General features: G+C 44.3%; 1 long non-coding RNA gene across 1 annotated transcript in view; it reads right to left on the reverse strand.

Annotated features, from left to right (window-relative positions):
* Positions 1–2,283: 2,283 nt before the first annotated feature.
* Positions 2,284–20,544, reverse strand: part of LOC141992976 (uncharacterized) — a 47,775-nt gene continuing 29,514 nt past the window's right edge. The window contains exon 3 of the long non-coding RNA XR_012640710.1: positions 2,284–2,350. This is a non-coding gene — a long non-coding RNA (uncharacterized LOC141992976). The remainder of the gene's footprint in view (positions 2,351–20,544) is intronic.

The raw sequence follows: 20,544 nt of genomic DNA on the forward strand, positions 1-20,544 counted from the left end.
CACAATGGCTAAGTTGTTTCCCCTCTGGTACTATTTTACAAGCTAAAATCCAATTTCCTGTTCACTATCATGCCAAGGTCTCTTTCAGATGCATTGTGGTTCCAGGTATTCCCCTTCTCTAACTGAATGAGTTAAGTTGGGAAGGTGTTTGCTTTCACTTTTAATTTCCTTCCTTTTGATGGTTGCATCACAATCTTAACATGACTGGAACATGGGGGGGGGGGTTCATGTGTTATGAATCATCATTGACCAATCAGTGATTTATTTAACCCAGGCTCAAAATATATGGCCAAGAAAGTGAGACTAAATAGCCAGGCGTTCATTGGAAACAGATCAAGACGACACTCTGTTAACATCCTTCTTGACTGTGGGTTGTTCCCTCACATCTGGCCACTAAGTGCCTCTATAAATCAAAAATGGCATTAAAGGATGAGAAAAACTTCAGGGTGACCGCAGCCAAATGCTGACATCTCTGCTCTACCAACAGTTTATCATGAAGAGGGAGCCTTAATATAGTCGAGCCAGTGTCAGTTCTGTTGATTTGTTTCTCAGGCAAACGTCTGTGCTTTTTTCCCAGGCTAACTCCCATGTAAGAATCACCCTTCTAAAAGGCTACTCCCCTCGACTTATTCAAGTCCCCCATGAAGGTCCACCACTGCTGTGATGTTTCTAAAGGCATGAAGTTCCCTGCCAACCAGACGGGTGCTCCTGCTACCCAGCTTTCCTTGTATTGTGATTGTGGAGGCATCTTCAGGGCACCAATAATACCGCAGATTTGCTGTGGCATGGAGAGATGAACTAAGATGGGTTTACAAAACAGTCTCCTTTGCAGAGTTATAGGGGTCGGTCTTGTGAGGATACAGGTACTATTTCTTTAAATCTGTAGCAGGAAGCCAAGCAGGGAGGAGTAGGCAAGATTCTAGGCAGAAACTCTACAGGTAAACGGAAAGAAACGGAAAGAGAGTTCAGTGGATAATACTAGAGTTGCTTGCAATTTTTAGAACACAATGGGGTATGTCAACAGAAACTGCTTTTCCTTGAAAAGGGTTTGAGAGAACCTTGTGAAATTTTGAAAAACCCTCCACTTTTTTTGCAACGTCTTTGATCAATGTTTTACCTGAAATTTGAGTGCCAAACTTTGTTGAAATGAGCCTGGACATTTTTGGTTTATGGTTTTCAGAAAATGAACGTTTTTCTGGACTTATTTCGAGACCATTTTCAATGTAAGAAACTGGTTAAAAACCTTTGTGGAAAACAAACAATGAGTCTGGTTCGAACCGTGGGAAATGGAAACAACTAACATTTTTCATGAAAATTTTCGTTTTCCAACCAGCTCTAGATTAATGCCATTTTCCTTAATCTAATAAAGTTCTTTGATCCGTGTGTAACAGTAATACACCCTGTGTACATCGGCCATGGGGATCACACCTGGGGCCTCTTGAGCTTAAGTCATGACCCTCTAGGGCCTGATCTCTAGATGGTCTAGCCACCAGTAGATGGGGACAGAGTGCCACACCAAGCAGGCGGGGATTCCACGTGTAAAGAAAAAACTCTTCCCATAATTCTTTATTACTGCCACATGATACCCTGCTCTCTGATCAACCTAGCGGACTGGAGCCACATACTGATAGGCCCATCCTCTGCTTACTTAGTCGGAGCTGAAAGTCTAAAACATCTTAGTTTGTGGGCCACGCCGCACATCCAGTCCGTCTTTTCAGCTGTCCCTCAGAATGTGCAGTGTTGCCCTGTAACTAAGGCAAGAATACTACCTTCAAACAGGGCCTATGCCCCTTTTTTGTCTGACACTGCAGGCATAACAGTGGCCTGAAATTAAAGATTAACCAGAGTCCTTAGAGTACACATTTTACTACCTTATGCCAGGCCTATAAATTCTTTCACCATATATTTAGCCAGGTTCAACACTGAATATGTCTTGGCTATAAAAGTTACTACCTTGCATGTTTCATTAGAAAGAGTAAATATTTTAACTACTTTTGTTTTGATGGAGATTAACCAGATTTAGGGCCACATTCTAGATTTTCCACTAGCATAACCAAGAGCTGAATTTGGCCAACAAGGCTGCAGAAGCCTTTGAATGAGACAGACCGTGCTTGTGCAAATATTAGCTTTGTGTCATTCAAACGCTGTCAGAATTTCATATGATTCCAAGCCAGGTCAGATGGGATCAGAATATCTTGCCTTCTGACGGACTCTCTCTCTTCAAACCTCTGTGTGCTGGGTTCGAAGGAGCACTACAGAGCACAAATCCATGGTGTGCATTCTCCTCTGTAGGTTCCCCCTGTCTCTGAACTGCTTCCGCTGCACACAGGATGCCCTGAATGCCATTGTTCTGTAACATGAATAATATTAATTTAAAAGGCATCATCATAATAGCTTTTCAATAATTCTGGATTTTGCTGTGTCTTGGGATATTGTATGCTGCCCATCCCCATAGTATCTAGGCATGCCTACTAACTTTCCAGGTGCCTGACGCTCAAATCTGTTTCACGGCCAAGCTTTTTTCTTCCTGCACATATATTAATTGGTTTGTTATCATCAGACCACTCATAACTGCTGGGCTGATTTGCTACTTTTGGATCCCACATGATTGCTGTTTCCTACTATAGAGCTGCTTGTGATGAGCACTAGGTGGATGACATTGGTGTCATTCTAGCAAAATATAACTGATGCATTAAAAAAAAATTACAAGCAGCCTTCAAACATAGACTTGATCCTGCAATCGTATCTGCACGAGCAAACTCTTCCCCACCCCCACCCCCCACCCACCTACAGCCCTACTGAATTCAATGGGGCTCTGCACAGCCCAGGAGTCCACCTACACAGGTCCAATTGCAGGATGAAGGCCATAAAATATAGGTCAAATGCTGGTCCCAAGACTGGCCTTCACTTAAATTAGTATCAAAATATAAAGGTTTTATTGAAACAATGTCCTAAATTTAGAAGCGGCTTGTGTTTTATAAGTTTTATTTATTTTACTGCCCTATTGTCAGTTAAAAAACCTGTTTTCCCTTCCCACTCGCTCTGTTCTTTTAAGTGTTTGTATTTTCTTAAATTCTCCATCTTCTAACAGTCCCCACTGAGATCAGGCACTGCACAAACAGTGGGAAAGACAGTCCCTGCTCTGCAGAGCTCACAATATAAATAGACAAGATAGCGAAAGGGTGGGAGGACAAACAGAGGCAATTACTTGCCTAGTCCCAGAACATGGTTGGCAGAGAGGGGGAACAGAACCCAGGTTTCCTGACTGCTAGTGCAATGCACTATCCAGGGGCAGCACATGACTCTTCCTTTTGGGGAGACTGGGCGTGCCCAGACCATGGCCTCACCCCCACTTGGCCTCCTTCTCCCTGAAGCTCCGCCTATGCTCTACTCCCGGCCCTGTACGGCCCCCTTCCCTGAAGCCTCACTCACCCACTCCTCATGCCCCCTCCCCACCCACCACTCGCACCTCTTCGCCTCCTCCCTCAGTCCCCATGTGGGCAGAGCAAGGATGGGAAGAGGTGGAGGGAAGGTGGGGCTTCAGGGGGAAGAGGACAAGCTGGAGTGGGACATGGGGGCAGAGCGCGGGTAGGGCCAGGGGAGGCTTAGCCTCCCCTGGCATCTTATGCCTGCTGCCCATGGCGATATCCATTGAACCACACTGCCTCCAGCTGCAGCATATTGCCAGCCAAGGCCCCAAACCTTCAATAAGTGCCATGCAAACAGACTCCCCATCCATGCAGAGCCCCATTGACTTTAATGTGGCTGGATGGATGCTCAGGGGTCTGACTACGTGGACCTCGTTGCAGGACTGGGGTCTTCCACAGCAACATGCTCCAGACAAGTACTTTGTTATCTGAAGGTTTTTCAACAGCCATGAATAAAACCGCAGCAAACTCTTTAACACTTCCAAGAAGACCTCAGCTCCTACTGATTAACCACGGTGCAAACTTCATAAAAGGATTGACCTCCACCATCTATTTATATACTTGAGTAATCCCAATAAAAAAGGAAATGACACTTTGCCACAACATTACTAAGACCACATCCTATAAAACCATTCAGCAAAAGCAAAACAAGAAAGAGGTGTGTTTGGCAATCGTCTGTTATTATACTGGCCTTTGTCAGTGTTACGTTGCTTCTAAAAACAATGAGCAAGGAACAAAGCTTGTTTGTGTTTATGGGCTGGTTCTTGGCTTCTGTCAGGGGCGGCGGGAGGCTGAGCCTCCCCAAACAACCTGGCATGGCCCTGCCCACGCTCCGCCCCCAGTAGAGTGCCTATGAGTTCCCGCTTTTATGGCCCAGGCTGGGGCTGGGCAACCTGCCTCCGGGATCTGGGGAGGCTAGGGCTGGTGCCTACCTGGCACTGCCTGCCCCACACTCTGGGGCTGGGGTTCAGGTAGCTGCCGGCCCCACGCTCTGGGGCTGGGATTGGGGGTGCTACTGCGGTGCTGCCCACCCGGTGCTCTGGGGCTGAGGTCAGGGACCCCTCACTCCAGGGTTAGGGTTGGTGGCACCCGGTGCTCTGGGGCTGGGGTTGGGGGAGCCGCTTGCCTGGGGTGGGGAGGCCAGCAGCTGTGGTGGGGTCCAGGTTCCAGAGAGGGACGGGGCGGAAGGGAGCCCTGGGCGGAAGGGGAGAGGGCTATTCTAATGCAGTGGTTTTCAACCTGATATCCGCGGACCCCTGGGGGTCCACAGAATATGTCTAAGGGGTCCATGAAAGGTTGTCATTACCACAGAACAGTGGTTTTCAGCCTGGGGCCCGCAGACTACGTCTAAGATTTCCAAAAGGGGTCCGCACCTCCTTCAAAATTTTGTTGGGGTCCATAAATGCAAAAAGCTTGAAAACCCCTGTCCTAATGCCCGAGTGGAAGATGCACTTTGAACCCTTGGATTCCACACTGCAGGAGTGCTCTGTTTATTTTTCTGATTGCCTTGCTTGTTTCATTTCCACCTCATGGCCGTGGCATGTCTCCCAGTTAACACACTGATGTTTCTACACCAACCCACAAATAAATACAAGCACCCACATCAGGAGGAATGGGGAAGCTTTTGAATGACACAGCCCTCCCAGTGGTTTCCATCCAACAATCATTATATTTGTTTAAGCTCATGGAAAGAGCCATCGAACATGCTTAAAATAAAGTGTATATTTTTTTTCCAAGCAGTGGGTGATGCCACCTATATCATCCCACAAGCCAAGGTACATTTTCAATGCCCAGCAGGAAAAAATACCATTTGGATCAATGGTCTTCCCTTTCCTTCTTTCTCCAACAAGCTATTATTCAAATTGTTAAAAGAAACAGCTATCAAGGCTAGAAAGGTGCTAGACAGACAGAAATAAAACAACAAGATGAGAGGTTTCAACCCCGGCCTCTCCCCAGGAGCATCATTATTTTCTGTTTTGCTCTGCATTCGATACAAGGGGAAAAGCCGTGAGCAGGTGACTAAATTTAGATCATTGCTGATATGAATGAAGGTGCACTCGCTGTCACATAACACCAGAGATGTGACTCAGAACAGCGCACCATGGAAGAGTGAGAGAGCTCTGATTCACAAGTGCAACAATTCTTCCGCCCTCGCTTGCAATCGGCGATCAGTATTCTGCAAGCAGAACCCCGTATTAGCCTGGGCCCAGCTCCTACCCTCCACTTCAGCGAGTGGAGGGAATGATATGCATCATGCAGAATGGGGGATCAGTGCTCCATGTCACAGTTATTCCTTGCCCAGCCATGCTCTTACTCACTGGGTACATCAATAATCCAGTGGAAGGCGTAATTTCCAGTTTAGACGTGCTAGGTTTGATCAAGGTAGCTTGGTAAAAATAGCTGCAATAGCCTGGGCTAGCCACCCCAGGACAATCCCATCCAAGGTCCTAGATTAGTACTTGGGGTAGAAAGTCTGGGACTTCATCTGTACCACTAGGGCTACCCTGCTATTTTTAGCGCACTGTCTATTAAACCTAGCATGTCTAGGCTGGAAATTACCCTCTAGTTGCAGTGTAGACTTACCATATGTTTGTTTATATAGTGCCCAGCACAACTGGGCCCCGGTCTCAGTAGCAGCCTGTCATAAATATAAAGGGAAGGGTAAACACCTTTAAATCCCTCCTGGCCAGAGGAAAAAACCCTTTCACCTGTAAAGGGTTAAGAAGCTAGGATAACCTCACTGGCACCTGACCAAAATGACCAATGAGGAGACAAGGTACTTTCAAAAGCTGGGAAGAGGGAGAACATCAAAGGGTCTGACTCTGTCTGTCTGTGTGATGCTTTTGCCGGGGACAGAACAGGAATGGAGTCTTAGAACTTAGTACGTAATCTAGCTAGATATGCGTTAGATTATGATTTCTTTAAATGGCTGAGAAAATAAGTTGTGCTGAATAGAATGAATATTCCTGTGTGTCTTTTTGTAACCTAAGGGTTTGCCTAGAGGGATTCTCTATGTTTTGAATCTAATTACCCTGTAAGGTATTTACCATCCTGATTTTACAGAGGTGATTCTTTTTTACTTCTATTAAAAGTCTTCTTGTAAGAAAACTGAATGCTTTTTCATTGTTCTTAAGATCCAAGGGTTTGGGTCTGTGGTCACCTATGCAAATTGGTGAGTTTTTTTTTTTAACCAAACCTTCCCCAGGAAGTGGGGTGCAAGGGTTGGGAGGATTTTGGGGGGAAAGACGTTTCCAAACAACGTTTTCCCAGTAACCCAGATAAATGTTTGGTGGTGGCAGTGGAAGTCCAAGGGCAAAGGGTAAAATAGTTTGTACCTTGGGGAAGTTTTAACCTAAGCTGGTAAAAGTAAGCTTGGGGGGTTTTCATGCAGGTCCCCACATCTGCACCCTAGAGTTCAGAGTGGGGAAGGAACCTTGACAGAGCCCATAAGCGCTACTATAATACAAACAAATAACTTACTTGTATTGTAGTCGACTGTAAGCTCTTTGGGGGCAGGAACTGCCCTTCTGTTCTGTTTGTACAGAGCCTAGCACAACAAGGTCCTGCTCTGTAATTGGGGTTTTGAGGCACTTTTGAAATGCATATAAATAATAATAACAGCAGCCCACTGAAGACTATTGAGGGAGGGAAACTATAAAATCTGCAGATGAAAAAAAGCTGGAATTTTTACAACAAAACTTTTTTTTTCAAGCCAAAAATGGACATCTTCCTGCAAATGAAATTTTCTTGTTTTTCACAAACATCTTTTCTTCTGTATTTTTATTGAAAATGGAAACAAAAAAAGTTATCAAAATGGTTACAGAATTTTTTTCATTTACCCAACTGCCACGATCTCAATAAACATGTCGATAATGATTTTAAAGAAAACTTAATTTTTTTTTAAATGCCCATAATGGAGTCCATTTCATACACTGAAGTGAAAGCAACTTTGAAATTTCAATTATTTTTCATGAAAATGGGTTCTCATTTTTTGACTGGCTCTGCTGAATATTAGAGCTGGTTCCAAATTTTCCAATGGATCATTTTTCTGTTGGAAAATGCCATTTTGTTATTTTATTTTATGTTATAAAAATTACAAAATAAAGTGCTTTGATGTATTGAAAAAATACATTTTGACTGATGAAAAATGAGGGTTTTTTTTTTTTAAAAATTGTGTTTCAGAAGCAGTTTCAGAATTTCAGCTTTTTGTTCTGTGGAACAGAAATTCCAGTTCCTATCCAGCGTTACTGAAGATGGCGGAAAAGATCTCATGTTGCCCAGGCTCTGATCTTGGAAGCATTTATGCACAATTAACCAGTGGAACTCATTGCCAGGGGATGTTGTGAAGGCCAAAAGTATTACTGGGTTCAAAAAAGAACCTGATAAGTCCACAGGTACATCAATGTCGATTAGCCAAGATGCTCAGGAAGACCCTAAACCTCTGACTGCCAGAAACTGGGAAGCAAAGATGGGGTGGGTCTCCCAAAATTGCCCTGTCCTGAAAATCTGGCACTGGCCACTGTTGGAGAGAGCATACTGGGCTACATGGACCATTGGTCTGACCCAGTGTTGCAGTTCTTATATCCTTACGTTTAGACTAAAGTTAGGCACGTGTGAAGGTCTTTGCCAGATCGGGGACCAAGTTAACTAGTTGACGTTTAAATACACTGGTATAATTAAAACTATGTAGATAAGCCTGCAGGCTCCAGTGCAATCCATCAGTGCCTTGCTATGATGCCAAGAGCAGAAGACACCCCTGAGAACTTAGCCCTTGAGTGTTCAACACCTGGCAAGATTATGAGAACATGCACCAGTGCCATACACACCATCGAACCAGTTACATCGAACCCTTTGAATTTCCAGAACCTTCTCGCTAGCTTGTGTTGCCGTAGTTCCCCTTGGAAAGTCAAGAAACACTCCTCAAATATCCTCCCATTTGTCACACGCTTGTTCCCTTGTACACATCAATACCTCTGCAAGTGGGGCCATTAACCTGACCCAGCCATTACACAAGGGGCCTTTGTGTGTTTAATTATGTGGTTTAAATCTGCAGGATCCGTGATTCAGGACAGAACAAGCTCTTCCATCGGGGCCATTCTTGAGGCTGAACCATCCATGGGTCCTTTTAAAGCTTTAATGTGGATCAAAAAGCTAGATCCCGGATGCTGAGTATTTTTGACATTTAAACACATTTTTATAACTAGAGCACATGACAATCCTTTAAACAACCATGTGGTTTTATTTTTACAAGGCCTCCAATTAAGCAGTGTTGTTTAGATTGGTAATACTTGCCATGCATAAACTTTCTTAGCACATGGCATAAGAAAACAAATAAGCTCCATCAGATATGCATTTCCTGTGTCAAAAGAGCTGAGGGAAATAAGTGGCATTTTTGTCATAAACGGTCTGCAGATTTCCTCCCTGGAGGGTGCAAGGAACATTCAAAAATGTAATACAAAGGATCACACACACATGGACCCAAATCCTCAAGCCGTGCAACTCCAATGGGTGTTTCTTCTGGTTGAGGACGTCAAGATTTGACCCAGGGGAAGTACTTTCTGTCTTTGTGAAGCCCTGGCTCTCTGATCTTGAGATGGATAGTATGGGCATATTAAAGGCAATGGGGCATTCCAGGGGGGTAGCAGTATATCTTTGCATTATCAGTTCTAGGAACAAAACCCAGGTAAGCATTAGTGAAAGGTCCTGCAGTGAAGGTGCTGGCTGGGTATTGGGGAGACCAAGGTTCAGTTCCCTACTCTGCACCAAACTTCCTACAGGACCTTGCACAAGTCACTTAGGGCCAGGTATTTAGGTGCCTGGTGGGATTTTCAACAGCACCTAATGGGAGTTAGGCACTGATGCTACATCTTTTGCTGTGTAAATGCCTTTAAAAATCTGGTCCTTCGCCTCTCTGGAAATGTCTACACTGCAATTAGGCACCTGTGGCTGGCCAGTGTCAGCTGACTCAAGTCTGTGGGTCTCAGGCTATGGGGATGTTGAACTGCAGGGTAGACATTTCATCTTGTGCTGGATCCTGGGTTCTGGGACCCTCCCCCTGCCCTAAGTCCCAGTGCCTGGGCTCCAGTCCAAGCCCAAACATCTATGCCACAATTAAACAGGCCTGTAGCTGAAGCCTGAGTCAGCTGACACAGGCCTCTGTGCCTCAGGTGCCCATCTGTGAAACAGGGATACTAGCACGCCCCTGCCTCCCAGGGGCGTTGTGAGGATAAATACATTCAGTGCGCTGCTGTGGGCAAGGCTGCCCCCCCCTTTGGCCCTGTCAGTCACATGAAGGGTGGAATAAGGGCTTAAAAACGGGAAGTTCCCAGCAGTTGCTGGGTAGCTCTGGGAGAGAGCAGATAGTGGCTCTACAGCTCCCAAAGGAGACTTCTGAAAGCCTTCAGAGGAGCTGCCCTCAGGAAGGGTATTTATTAGCCCTCTCCAGGCCCACAAAGAGACAATGGGCCCTAGTATTCTGGCCAGTAAAATAGGTTTTGTAATCCCCAAGGCAAGCCAAGGTGATCGGTGCTGCCATCCTCTACTCATCTGGGGGTTAGAGACCTGAGAAGACCAAAGGGACTAGGGCAGTGGGGAGCCAAAAGCTATATCCCAGCCCCCCACATCATCCTAAAAAGACCATCTAACACAATGTGTGTGACAGGGACTCCTACACAGGCAGGTGGGACTTTTCAGTGCCTTTCCAGTAGCAGGCACCCATCAGCAGCCTCAGAACGGTAACAAACGCACACATTCTGATGTTCGTGAGGCACAGCCGTCTTTACGCAAAACTAGCCTCAGGTGTGTCCGGAAATAAACCCACTCTTGTGTTGAAAAACGCGCCCATTTTAATGAATGAATGGAGATGATGAACATTTTCAGTGTTTGATTTTCTTTGGGCCAAAAACTCAAATGTTGACCAAAAACAAAAGTCAAAGAATATTTTCACGTAATTTAGGGTGGGGGAGGGGTTTTTTTTGGAAAATTTCACTAACGTTTTGAAAAGCGAAATAGTTAAAAAAAAATCAGTGGCAAATAGTTTTGTGAATGTTTTACTGCTTTTTCAACCAGTTCTGCTACAAAATTAGCCTGTTTCACTTAAAAAGTTCACTTGTCAAGGCAAAACATTTATCCACCTACTATTGGGGGCACTCCAGGGCAAGCTGGGGGGTACAGAAGGAGGATGTAGATTGCAGGTGGGAGGTTGGTGTTGCCAGGGACTTCTTACACCCTAAATGAGTGTGTCTCAATGACCGGTCCCTGGACCGGTGCCCATCCTTGAGATCTCCCTAACACAGTTCAGGAAGGCAGCAAGCCAGTCCCTGGTATCAAAACGGTTGAGAAACACTGCCCTAGCAAGTCTTCATCCCAGTAATGGCCCATACTGGTCTCTGCAACAGGTGCACAAGTTAGTTGCTCGCTTAACTTGTCCCTGGCAATGGAGTTGGATGGGGAGATCCATGCACTAATGGTACCATACAGTGTGGTGAGACTTTATCCATTAATGTCTGTAAAACCTTCTGAGATCCTTGGTGCTATAGAATTGCAATGTACTTTTAGTTACCCTTTATTCTTATGATACAATTCGGTATCCTTCTCAAACACTAAGGTAAAAAATAATTCCACCAGTCAACACTTCTTCCAATTCGTATTCTTTACTTTGATTAAACATCTTCAAAACTTGACAAATTAATGTTTTATTGTCCCCAGATATTTCTAATGGATCTAAATGTGCACATGGTTAGCCATAAAACCTGAAACCAGGGAGGGGCTCATTACCAATTTGAAACTCCATCCAAGTTTGCCAAATGCTTTGTGAATCTGGATCCAGTTTCGAACAAACGTGACCTAACAAAGGGTTTCACTTCAAAGCAGCATGAAGCTTGATGGCTTCAACTTGTGATGGACCAGAATCAAAGCATCCCTTACAAGCTTTGGGGAGGTTCCTGCCCAGATGGAAGCTGGTCAACAAACTCTATAATGCAAAACTTTGCATCCAAACATACTCCCTACAGACTTCTGTTCACTACAAAGCTAACTCGTGTTATACCTTGCGGGTTCCCTTAACCCAAATCCCAACCACACAGAAAAATCCCTCATTTGAATGTGGTGGTGCTATGAACTTGAGATGGCTAAAGCTTGTTTGAGCTCATCCAATCAGCTGCTACAGTCACTCTACAATGCCACACGATTGCTGCCAGTCCTCCAAAAACTCTCAATTCCTCTGGGGACAGACAAGTTCTCTCACAATACACTGAAAGAATGCATAGAGATAACCAGCACGCTGCAGCGCTAAGAACCATGGGATATGCCCCCAGAAGTCTTTGCACCACCCACAAGTACATCACCAGTGAAGATGCAACAAGCTGAGTATTAATTTGCAGTGTGACTGCTCTCACTTGAACTAGGCTAACATCAGATAAATAATTCACATGCAGATCACTAGGGTTGACTCTGCAGTGAAGGCATAATCTTTAAGCCCCAATTCAGTATAGGATCTAAGTATATATTCAAATCCCATTGACTTCAATGAGGCTTAAACACATGCATAAATGCTTTGTTGAATCAGGGCCTTGGGCTAACACATCAACATTCATCCCATCTGGGTATGAATAATTTCCAGTGAGATTAATGAGAGTTATCCTAATCTTTTAGGGAAAGAACAGGATCCCTGGATACTATGGTGGTGGATATATCAGAAGCTCATAGGGACGGATGGATGGACAGACAGACAGAGATGACCAGACATGATTTATTTTTGTTACTATCAGATGACAAAATCAGTCACAGGGCATAGATATGGGTTATTTTTACATAGCCCATTTTCTGAGCATAACCATACTGCAAATGAAAATCAGTTCCACTTTAACCTTAAACAGTGGCAAATCAAAATGTGACTCATTGTAGAATTATTTCAAAGATGCACATACATATTTATTCAGTGTCCCTAAACCAAACAAACAGTTGTATATTGTTACCTACAACATAAGTCTTGGGTCTTAAGTCTCTGGCCAAGAAAAATATTATCATAGCTAGTTTGTTATGAAAACGTTTGAATAAAAGAAATACCATCAATAACTTATGAAAAACTTCAACCTTTAATCAGCTAAGCCTTAATAGGGTTCAAGATAACAGTATTTTGCCAAGAATATAAAATAATCATAAAATATTGTAATTGATGCACTGCTTTGGTTTATTACAGCTTGCAAACTAGATAGCTGAGCACATGGATAGAGAAAACGTTGGGTCTTATGCCAACATTGTTGCAATAACTAAACACCGACTATTTGGAGTTTGGGAATGTCACTGGTTTTTATTTATGGTCCATACAAAAATGTAAAAATCCTGGTCCAGAGTCTCAACAGGTGTCAATCCGTGTAGAACCATCGTGGTCAACGATCAATGCTGATTTCCAGCAATTGAGGGTTCAGCATAGTGTATTTAAGAGTGGATTTGGCAGACCCAATTCCTGCTCAGATTCAACCATCTAAATTTAAATCTAACAAAAATACAGCAAATAAACCTTGGACAATAAGTTACACCAAGTCGTTTCCTTTTTGGAAAGTAGTTAGCTGCAAATAATTCCTAATATAAGGTTTGCAGTGCTCAGTGAATACAAATCTTTATTTGGGGGCTGCGGAGCGAGCTTTTTTTCTTGCTCTCTTGACAGTTTAACAGCATGCCAACAATATTTGCTTAAAGTCTTTGGCTCCATTAATCTCAACCCCAGCTACAAAGATTGCCAAAGCTGATGACAAATCCCAGTTAGCATGGATCATCCACTTCCCCATGACAATATTTTTCCCATGACATTAGAATAGCAATTTTCCCCAAAGAGGGCACAAGTCTACCAATTCTCAAGAAAGGATAAGTCTATGGCTTAACATGACTGATAGAGATAGCTGGGGACTACATGGAAATAGGAAGGATAGAAAATACCCTTGCACTCTAATTGGCTTTTTTGTTTGCACACAGTTGTTTCTAATATGGACAGATCTCCATAAGAAAACACAAAATTAGCACCTGTTAGGACAACTTAACCTTCAGGGAGAAAAGCAAACATCCTTGGGTTGTCTAGATTTTGCAACAAGGTTAAAAAACAGCTGATTTTTGCCAAGATTATTTTAACCCTTCCTTGCAATACTCCACTCTCCATAAACTAGGAGAACTGCACCATTCGTCAATGACATGTAGAACTGGATTTGAACTTTGAAGCGTCTTCCTAGCTCTGTAGTGGGCCAAGCCAAACCCCCTGGATTCAAACTTCATGCTCAGGCCTATCTGTTAATAGACAGAAATATTTTATTTACCTTGGGGTAGCTCCTAAGGCCCCACTCAGGAATCAAGGTCCCAATATGCTAGCTGTTGTATAGACAAATCATGCAAAGACAGTCCCTGCCCCAGAGAATGAAAGGATAAATGGCAAAAACTGATAAACAAGGGTGGATGACAAGGTAACAGCAAAGACATAATTCAGAATAGAGTTCATCAATATTAGATTAGATGGGCCAGATTCTTAACTGCTGTAAATTGACGTCACTCAATTGATTTCAATTTGCCGTGATGTGTGTGTGCATACATGTGTGTATATTAATTATGGGGGTTATGGAAGAGGAAGATTGGAAATGCTTTTTAATTAGGTTTTAAGCACATCTTTTAGGGGTAAACAAACGTATCCAGATACAAGAAGAACTGATCCAAACATGTGCCCAGAACCAAACCCAACCATTTCTAGATTTGGAAACATTAGCTTAACATTGTTCTTTTCCCCTTTCTGTCATGCATCTGGGTATTAGCTAGGATCAGAAGTGGAAATCCTCCAATGCCATGAGACAGACTGTTCTGACAATGTGTCCTTTCTGAGCAGGAAGGACAGAAATTCCATGAGGAAAACCCAGGCCCTTATCCTCCAGAGGCATAAGAATGTGGTTAACTTTACACTCGATGAATAGACCCACTGACATCAAAAGGACTTCTCCAAAGATAAGCATGTATTTGCAGGACATGGACCTAGGTCATGAGTTCCGCCTTTTCTACATGGGGAGACATGTCAGAGAAGAATAACTATTCCGCTATAGCCACCCTGGTATAATTTAGCTATTCCGGTATAACTCCCCAGCATGGAGACACTATTTGAGAATAAAAGTGAATTTTTATTCTGCAATAATTACTCTGTCTCCAAAGCTTCATTACTCCACTCTATCTATGGTGGTCTATCTATCTATGGTGGTCAATTTCCCCGATGTAGACAAGCCCTAGAACCTTCTCATGAGTTTATCCCATAAGCCCATGTTGATATTTTAATTATCTCTCTCAAATTTTAAGGAAGAAGAACATATCAAACCTTGCTTGTGTCTTTTTTTCTTTTTTCTGCATCAAATCTCTGTAATCACTGACAGCCTCCGCTGTATCATGCAACCCTCTTCGCTGGGAAGCGATGGGGGACTGAGTTATTTGAAGCAGCCAGCAGCTTTTGTGTAATTTAGACTAGTGCACCATGGAATTTAAATAATGGCAAATATAAGCTATGAAGCCCACATCAGAGAAAAAGTGACCTTTAAAAGCTTAAGGACAAAGAAATTAAAAAAAAAATCAGTTTCCCATGTCTGCTAATTCTTTGCTAAGTCGTTCGTTTAGTCATGCTCATTAAAATGCTCTTTTTGGAAAGTTTCGGGCTAGATTGCAGCTTTGCCACAAAGCCTGGGCAAGGAGCAGCAAAAAGGCATGCTGCCCCAGAGGGGATCAAGGCCAGAACCTGGTCTCAGAGAGCCACAGTATCAGTGGGGCACACGCTCATCATTTTATCACAAGTCTTGTGAAAGCTGAGGCTTTCCTTTAAAGCCCTAGCTCCTAGGGCCAGCTGATTACATGAGTATCTCAACTCTAACCCTCCCCCAAACTTGAAAATGGGACCCGAGTGCACCTTGAAGGCTTGGAAACCAGGACAAAAAATTGGGGGGGCGGGGTCTTTTCATTTAAATGTCATGATTTTTAAGACAATCTCATGATTTGGAGAGTGGGGGGCTGACATGGTGTTTGTGGTGGTGTGTTTTTGCAGGGGTTGAATGCAGGGCATTGGCATACTGCAGCACAGTCTTTTGAGCCCCACTTGCTCCAGAGGGGATGTGATCTTGGCCAGCCCTATATCTGGCACAGATTACTTCCCCACCTACAACCTGCTCAGCTGCACTGACCAGTGCGGGGCTGGGGGGGGACGTGGGGGTGGGGAGAAACAAGATTCTGCCCTCTCTCCACCCCCTTGCATGGGAGAGGCTGCCCTCCTTCCTACACTGCACCCTAGGACATGGCTAATTTCTGTGCCTGGGTGTAAGAGGAAGCCTCACACCCCATTACTCTCCAGCCTGGCTGGAGGGCACAGCTCTGCCCTTTAAAAACAATGGAATGCCATACCTTTGCACTTCATTCAGACCCAAATTAATCTGGTCCTCCCTGTAACATGATCAGCAAATTTTGGAGCCCATTTATCAAAAATAGCACACATTTCCTCCCTTCTGATTGATTACACTGTGTAGGAAGGTATGCTGGTGAAGACAGCGGCTGTCACAACTGGACAACTCTATTCCTGGTCTTAGAAAGTGGCTGTCGAGTATGGGAGGCCCAAATGCCAAACCCAGAAAGGAGAGAAAAGATCCTAGGGGAAGAAATCCAAGATTAAAAAGAATAGATGCTTGCAAGCAAAAGCTCTGTCATTCAGAGATTGCTGCGGAGAATGTGCGACACTGGCATGTGCTGTGTGTAACAAAATAGTCACCCAGCTCGCACTGCCAGTGTTTTGTTACTGCTGGAAAATGAATTGATTAAACTAGGGACTTTAACTTTAGTGGAACTACCCAGCTGTGTAAGCTTACACCCATGCAGGATCGGGGCCTCAGTGAGTCTACTGAGCTGAAGTGATCGTAATTGAACTCACGTGATTGTAACACCATTCAGCTCGCAATGCTTCTTATCACTCTCCAATAGACGGACCACTCTCTCCCCTGCTGGAGTCTTCCATTTCTCTGTCAGCACCTCAAGCAGCTCCCATTTTTGCTACCCAGTGGCCAACATTACCCCAAAAGGCCTTATCATCGGGCTGTCGCTACTAACCCTCCCTCCCCTGAGGAGGGCTGCAGCAAAAGCAGAGAGAGACTTAGTTTTGACAACAGATTAAAAGGGAACAATCCACCGTATAAATGTAAAATGGCTTTATGGGGGGGGCACCTATCTATATGGTTGTGTGTGTTTTTTGAATAATCAGTATCTGCAGGTAATGGTTCAATGTCACCCAACAGGAAGTGTGTGCACAAAAGCAGTGATCCTTGACTAAAGAACAGCATACTTAACAGCTCAAAAGCAATTGTTGTAAAACCTGACCGAATGGTGGCTAGCAAACATATTTTATTGTCACTGGTGCAATGAAGCTTCAACACTTTCGGGGAATTTTACCTTGGGGAATGGTGGATATTTGATGAAGAAATCTGAGCTCAGCAGGTCACGGACATGTTTACTGTTTCCTCCAGAATGTACATATCCTACACAAAATACAACCTGGGTCTTCAGAAGAAAAACACTTTATTCAGCTTTGCATAGATCCCAAGGTCATATAACATAATCTCTCTGAAGTTTGCACAGTGGCTCAAACTAAAAGGACCAGGCTGATGAGCTACTGAGTGCCTTCGACTCCCACCTGCAGCAGCGGGTGAATTTGGCTTTCGCGGCATCATTTGGGCCCTGATTCTGCAAGCATAGATAATCGACTTTTTCCTCTCAAAGTGCTGAACTCTCTCAGCTCCCACTGGAGAGGTTATCGGTGGCCCTGGCACAGAAAAGCTCGGCCCCCACTCAGGAATCTGAGCAGCGATAGGCTGTTGACTAGAACTAGTGTGTTTGGAAACGCCATCCTCAAAGATAGCTGGTCCAGTGGTTAGAGCACATGCTTTGGACTTGAGACCAGGGCTCAGTCCCCTGTTGTGTATCCCTGGGCCACCTCGGCGGGGAGTCACTTAGGGTAGGTCACAGGGTGGAACGGCAGCTGGTGTGGACAATTTAGCCAGCTCAGGCGCAGGAAGAATGAAGCTGCAGCCACGTGGCCTTCACAAGTAATTACCCAGCGTTCCTGGCAGGCTGGGAACTGATGCGCTCTGCCATGGCTTCACTGCTAACAGTACCCAAGCTGACTAAATTAAAGCTGGCTCGGGTATGTCTACCCAGGCTGCCCTAACACCCTGTGACCGCAATGTGGACATGGTCCCCTCCTGTAAAATGGGAATAAATTGCACTTCCCTACTTCACAGGGGTGCTGGATACATTTAAGACGGTCAGGCTTAGATACTGTGGTGATGGAGCCAGGTAAGTACATTAGATAGATTCCTACCAGGGCTGGAAGTAAAACATTTGCATAAATGACATTAGTTCTATCTTGGCATGGCATCCCAGGTTGGCAGAGACCTGAAGTGAAGGAAATCCCTAGCAGCAGCCTTCTCTTCTCAATAGTATCAGTGGTTAGCAAAATGGAAATATCCTGCTGAGATTAATCCTGGTTAATCGCTAGTCAACCCTCATCTTCTTTTAAAGATTTAAAAGTTTAAGGTGGGGGGGGGGGGTAGAAGATGCAAGAGGGAAAAGCTATTAGTGTCAAATATGCTCACCATCCCTAAATGGTATTTAAAGAAAGTCAAAGATACAGGGATTAAAATTGATCTGAGCTTAGGACAGGAGAGCCAAAAACTCTTGAATTCTAATCTGAGCTCTGACACTGATTCGCCATGAAGCCTTGCCCAAGTTGGTTTTCTTCCTCCGTTTCCCCAGGAGTAAAATGGGGAAGTCAATATATTTCTTCGGACACTGCTGGCTGGTAAGTAGTGTTGGAAACGTATTTTGAAAGCTTTTGTCTGATGCTTTTCAATTACAAGGATGACTTACACATGGGTCAATTATTTCCAAATGTGTCATATGTCATAATTCATTTCTTAACTGCTAATAAGGTTTACACGTGTCTTTATTTACTCTCAGATGGGGGGTGTCTACAATAAAGCAGCACAGATCTCATGGCCTTACGCTATTTGAATCATTATGTATGATGAATAGTGATGAATGAGCTGGCTTTAGCTGGCCCTCATCCATTGAGATTAATGGGAGTTGAGCTGCTAAATCTCTGCAGACTGATTTGAAAATGGAGCCGAGTAAAACAGGTCCCGATCCTGAGAGCTGTTAAACACTTTCAACTCTGGGTGAAGTCAATGGGGCTTGGAGGCATTGATCACCTTTCGCCACTGGGCCAGTTCATGGGAGTGGAGGGTTTTTAGCATCTTGCAGGGATCGGGCCCTTAATGAGCATCATTTTTAAGTGTGTGGCATCCCAGAAATTGGGGAACATAAGAGCCAAATTCATTACCCATGGGGAGAACTCCATTAGGTGCAGTGTAGATACTCCCGGGATGGCCAGCAGGTTAGACTTACCCCTTTATCTGCAGATAACATTCCAGAGCTATTTCATTTTCTAATGCAACTCACTGAAGTATATTAAGAGGAAATATGTTATGGATTGAAGAGGCAGGGGTCTTAAATGTAGCAAGATGATAGTGGCATAAGCTACTGTCATCCTTATATGTTTCAACTCAAAGGAACATTTGGCATCCCCCTGGGAATCAGATGGGTTTCCTAGGCAAAGGGACAGATTTCCCTTTGGTTTGTTTGGGTCTGAGGGGACAGATTGGCTCTATTCTAGCTCTGAGGCTTCTTGGAGTCATGCCTTCTTTTGACAGAGGCAGGCCCAAGGCTAGGGGCTGTCTGGTTTCCTTGTGCAAGTCCCATGCCTGAGACACCAAGGTGAGAGGTTGCTTTTGGGCAGGTGAGATCAAAGCACAAGGTTTGCAGGAGGCAGGTTGTTCTTAAATTGCACCAGGCAGCTGGTTCACTTTGGCATATGCTGTCTCCGACCTCCTTCCACGATATACACAAGGATACAGCCTGGATGGGAAAAAGCCACTGCACCACTAAGTCTCCACAGAGAGAGGTGGTAACTGACTGAGGAGCCTTCAGAACCCCCCAAAATGGCCATCGCTTAACATTCAGTAAAGCAGACTGCTCTGGGAGCAGTACATGGTGAGGCCTTTCATTTACTAGTTAGGGTGGGAGAGCCTTGAGGGAAGGGAGGGCGGCAAAATTTGCATACCATTGTAGCCATATACGCCTATAGGTCCAAATACATCCTTGGGTGCCATTCTACTTACTTCAGGGGAGGAATGTCCACTGGAATGCCCTCTAGTGGTGGCTCTGATTAGAGTACTTCCTTAGAAATATCCATTGGGCTACATTACCCAGGATCCTTAATTAGAAACCGGCTGTGTCTGTCCAGGAGAACTGAAAGCAAAGCATGGTGGACTGCGAGCAGCAAACGGCTAGGTCTTTCTTTCCCACAGAAAAAATCATATGAGTATACAGGTGGATCAGATACTGTGGGGATGGAAGCCATCCAAGTAGCTAGCTAGAGAGAGAGGCTTTTAAAATAAACCTTTTAAAATCGTATTATATTATTTGCAAAACAGTTTAGAACCATGAAATAATCTCCCTAATACCACTGTGAGGTAGGGCAATATTACTATCTCCCTGTTACAGATGGAAAAACGGAGGCAGAGAGGGTAAGCGATTTTTCCAAAACCTCAGAAGGAACCAATGTCAGAGTAGGTATTAGAACTCAGGAATTCCTGGCGCCCAGTTCTGTGCTCAGGTCATTAGCTCACACTTGTCTTGTTTGCAGCACCCCTTCCCCATTATACACACAAACAAAACTCCTCTCCAAATTCCTTTTGGCAAACCAGTCAGCCTGTGCTGGAAGGGGTCAAATTACAACGTACAGAATATATATAGAAATCCTTTATCTGAAAAGGGATTATATGCCCTGAGGGGAGGGCGGGAAATCCCTCCTTTAATCAGAACCTAAATGGGAAGACCCGGGTTGCACTGGAAGTGAGATTTCAGAAACGCAAGGAATGAATGGTCTGCTTTGTATCCACAGCTTTGATAGATCAGTTCCTTCAGTGACAGACTTGTTAATCTTTCCAATGTTGCTTTTTCAAAAAAAGACAAACACAGCGGATAAATGTAGAGGGCCAGCCAC

The sequence above is a fragment of the Natator depressus genome, chromosome 8, assembly GCF_965152275.1.
Source record: "Natator depressus isolate rNatDep1 chromosome 8, rNatDep2.hap1, whole genome shotgun sequence".
NCBI lineage: Eukaryota > Metazoa > Chordata > Testudines > Cheloniidae > Natator > Natator depressus.